Source organism: Pyrus communis, chromosome 10 (genome assembly GCF_041283825.1).
Source record: "Pyrus communis isolate YQ-2024b chromosome 10, ASM4128382v1, whole genome shotgun sequence".
Taxonomy (NCBI): domain Eukaryota; kingdom Viridiplantae; phylum Streptophyta; class Magnoliopsida; order Rosales; family Rosaceae; genus Pyrus; species Pyrus communis.
Window position 1 is genome coordinate 1,080,591 of NC_142574.1, and position 4,641 is coordinate 1,085,231.

Below are 4,641 nucleotides of genomic sequence, written 5' to 3' on the forward strand. Positions count from 1 at the left end.
TTGGGCTCACCATTCCCTCACGGTTTTGTTTCTGGGAACTCACGAGCAACTTTCTAGTGGGTCACCCATCCTAGGACTGATCTCGCCCAAACTCGCTTAACTTCGAAGTTCTTGTGGGATGTGGAGTCAGTGAGTTCCCAAAAGGTCTAGTGTTATAGGGAGGGGAGTATGTACATATAAGGCACATCACCACTTTTCCGTTGGTCGATGTGGGATCTCACAAAACCCAAGGTCTTGGTACACCAATTGGAAACTAGAAGTTATTGTCAGACCATCTCTAAATGAGATGTCAAAAATGTCACATAGACATATAATGGTAACAAATGACGTACCATTTACTCTAACAGAGATGTCAAAGATGACATGGAAAATAAAACTAAGCTGATATGGACAAAGAGATGTCAAATTTGAAGCCTTAGCTTGAATGCTAGTATATTTAAGCATTATTTTATTATTTTTAAACCAATAACAACCCAACTTTTACTCTTTTTGTTAAAAAAAAAATAAATAAAACAATAAATTTTGACATACCGGATGGAAAAAAAAAATTAATAATATGTCAAATTGTCATGTCTACCATCAAATTTAAATTTGATGTATTATTTAAAATGCTCTTATACTGTTCATATGTAATAATCAAGTTTTACATAAAAGAATAAGGAATCTTTTATTGTATAGCCTGTGAGTTGTAAATTTTTATGTTAATAATTAGTATCACTAGATTTCCTCTTCAAAATTTTAATGTTATATAAATGCTCTGAATTCATTTTTATTTTATTTATTGCATTTTGATTATAAAAGTTTGTTATTCTATAATTGTGATGCGATTAGACCGTCTCCAATGGTTGGGCTAAAAACCAAATATTTTAGCCCGGAAAATTTAGTTTTTAGTCCAAAAATAATTTTTCTGCTCCAACCGTTCTAGCCTAAAGTTTTAGCCCAGGATTATTAAAGAATGAACTTAGGCTATTTTTTTTATTAAATTAAATTTTAAAAAATAAATAAATATGTAGACTATCGTAAATTAATTTTATGAATATTTTAATCTAAAAAAATTTAAATTTCGATAAATATTGGGTAGAGTCCACTCCGATTTTTGGGCTAAATTTTGGAGGGAATTCGGCCTTGGTTTAGCATTTAGCATTTAGCCCAAATTTTCTCCTTTGGTTGGATTGGATTTGGGGGGAAATTTTGGGGGGGTAATTTGGCTTTTAGCCCACCATTAGAGTTAGGGATGGCAACGGTTCGGTTTGGGGACGGAAATGCTACATTCATCCCCATAACCACGAAAATTAACCATATGCATAACCGCAAATTAACCATCGGGGATTATCCATAACCATATTCACTGGGTAATGGATTTTCAATCGGTTATCGGTTATATCCATCTTCGTCAAAAAACAAAAAAAAAACAAAAATTATATTTATCCAATTGACGCATTATAAATTTTAGTAGATATTAATTCTGTCATTAAATAGCAACATCCAATTACAAAAAACTAACAATATATTTGAAGTTGTTAATGATAACATGCACCAATTTCTTGACAGTGAGACTCTTGAAGAGAGATGAATCTGATAAACTTGTAATATTTGATAATTGATATATAAAATGATTCAATGAATTAATTTGGTTGAGTATAACAATAAGAGTATTGAATTGATGAGGTTGTTGGTATGCTTCATGCATGATGTTTGGTGCATAATAAAAATAGTATAGGGTTCGATGCATGTATAATGAATTAGTATAGGGAGAATACGGTAAATTAAATAAAATTATATTATATATCAAATATATATATATATTCGGGTCGGATTCGGGGACGGATACGGATTGGAGACCCCTATAACCATATCCAAAACCATACCCGAATAAAGTTTACGGTTTTTCCATATCCATACCATACCCGAATTTTCATATCCAAATCCAATACATTCGCGCGGTTATCCACGATTATCAGATTTAACGATTAGAATTGACATCCCTAATTAAAGTTGCTCTTAGAGTGAGAAAAAAAATTAAATTATTATCTCGGGTTGGGCCGTGATACGGTGCCTGGTGTCTGACACTTATCGCCCTTCTGGCACTGCTCAGCGCTTTTTGGTTGGAAACTGATTTGTTGATTTTTGACCTAGTATTGTTCAATTGCCGAAATACCTTATGTGTTGGATTAGCCCTTTTACTTTCACACCTAGATTCAAGTTTCATAGTGGTGATTACTTAGTATTACGGTTAAGTAGTATTTTTTTTCATTTGTAAGTGAGATGTTTTAGATTCAATTATGGTAAAAAACGAAATTGAATTACATTATTATGATAAACTCATTGTAAGATTTACTTATTTCCCATTTCTTTAATGTAGATACAATTATTTGCTAAGAAAAAGTTCCACATTGGGTGACATAATTATTTTCCTCTTGAAAAAATGGAAAAGTTGGGAACTTACATGGTAGTCACAAGCCTTGCATCCAATTACTTTGGTGAGAAGAGACAAAGGTGAAGGTGAAGAAAGATAACATGTCCTGACGGGGAACCTTTCTGACAATTTCTCGCGGTCAATCTTCAACTTTTTTTTTGTGGAAAAGACTTGGCCCTTTCAATTTGGGAGTACATGTGTTAACGTGTCCCCTTTAGCTTTCCCTGTTGGAAAGTGGAGAGCTCTTGCACGAGGATTTTCTTGTTGCTTCTTTCATGAAGATCTTAATTTTGTGATGCGACAGTACTTAATAAATTGATTACACCGTTATTTTGATATTCTCGTTTTATGTAATTCATTATTTCTTTCTTACATATAACGTTTTTTGTTGAGAGTTTAATTTGTTTTGTTACTTGATGGCTTGTGTAATGGTGTTGATTTGAAATGTTGGTTGATGGAACTGCTTGCTAACTCCTTCCAACTTAGTTTTGGCTCGATTTTGGATGTCAATGTTTAATTGATGACGTTCTCAATTAATTAGTATTTGTTCTTCCTTCTAATCGGGTTTTATCTTTACACTATGTGATGAAATATTCAAATCAGTCAAATGAAACCAATACGAGCAATCTTGTCAGGTAAACTTGTAGTTTAATTTGATTATGTTCTTACTTAACTGTGATTTCGCTCATCCCTTTATATTGCAGCTATTGAACCGCAAACCCAAGGTGTTGGTACGACAAGTGGAAACTAGAATTCATTTTTAGGAAAACAAATAAAAATAATTTTAAAATTTCGAGTTTTAACGATAAAGACAAAATAAAGAGTAAAATGAATAGTATCAGGATTGTTTGTGTAAAAATATGATTTTTTGTTAAAAAAAACAGTACCGATAACTTTTCGTTAAAATTCTCTTTATTTTTAAATTGTGCATATGTAATAAGTAGGGGTGGAAACGGTTTTTTGTGACAGGGCTAAAACTAGACATCTGGCCCTCTGGCCTCCGGTGGGAGACGGAGGGAAATATGGGCCTGTACTGTTCATTAAAATATTAATATCTTGGAGAATCTTGAAGGGCCAGATGGTTAAAACGAATCATTTGACCAGCCTTCGGTTAGAGATGACCTTACGTGTTGGATTACCCCTCTACTGCTCCTGTGTGAAAAAACCTAGATTCAGGTTTCATAGTGGGTGACATAATTATTTTCATCTTGAAAAATGGGAAAGCTGGGAAGTTGCAGAGAAGTCACAAGTCTTGCATCCAATCACTTTGGTGAGCAGAGAAAAGGTCAAGAAAGATAACAGGTCCCAACCGGGAAGCTTCTTGGAAATTTCTCACGGTGATTAGTCTTCCAATTTTTTTTTTTGTTTGAAAACCAGTGTCCCTTCTCTTTGGAACGAGTATTGGAAATCAGAGTCGTTTGTGTGGAAAATACTTGTCCTTTCACTTTAGAAGTCCATGTGTTAGCTTGTTTTCTTCATTTTCCTCTTCAACGAGTATTGAAAAGTAAATAGCTCTTACATGGAGATTTCCTTGTTGTTTCTTTCAAGAAAATTTAAATTTTATAATATGATAATATGTAATAGGTTGATTACACCATTATTTTGACATTCTCATTTCATGTAATTCATTCATTCTTTCTCATATATAACTTCTTCTGTTGAGAGATTAATTTGTGTGATGGTGTTGGGTAGAAATGTTGGCTGATGGAGCTGCTTGTTAGGTCCTTCCAACTTATCTTTGGCTCGATACTAGATGCCAATGTTTAATTGCTGATGTTCTCACATTTGATTAAATGGTTTAGCTCATTCTTTTAATAGTAAGTGTTGTTTGAAAGCGTCAAATGTGAAATTACAAATTAATTCGGAAAAATTGGACAAAGCAAACAATTCAAAGTGATACAAAGATTTATACTGATTTGGCATAAGTTTACATCCAGTACAGAGATGGTAAAGAAATTTCACTAATAGCTAATGGAGATCACAAATACAGGTTTAACTCTCAAACCCCAAATCCTAGACACACCTAATAATTCTCACTAAAAATAAAAATAAAAAAAATGAAAGAGATGAAAATACATAATTTCGTCTCTCCCAAAAGTCAAAAAATTAGCACCAATATCTTGAATGTTTAATTGCCCAAAACCTTTATTTTTCTCTTTGCTAATGGGAGCCAAAAGAAAAGCATCCAATGCCTTATAATGCTGCTCCATTTTTTTGCCTATCTT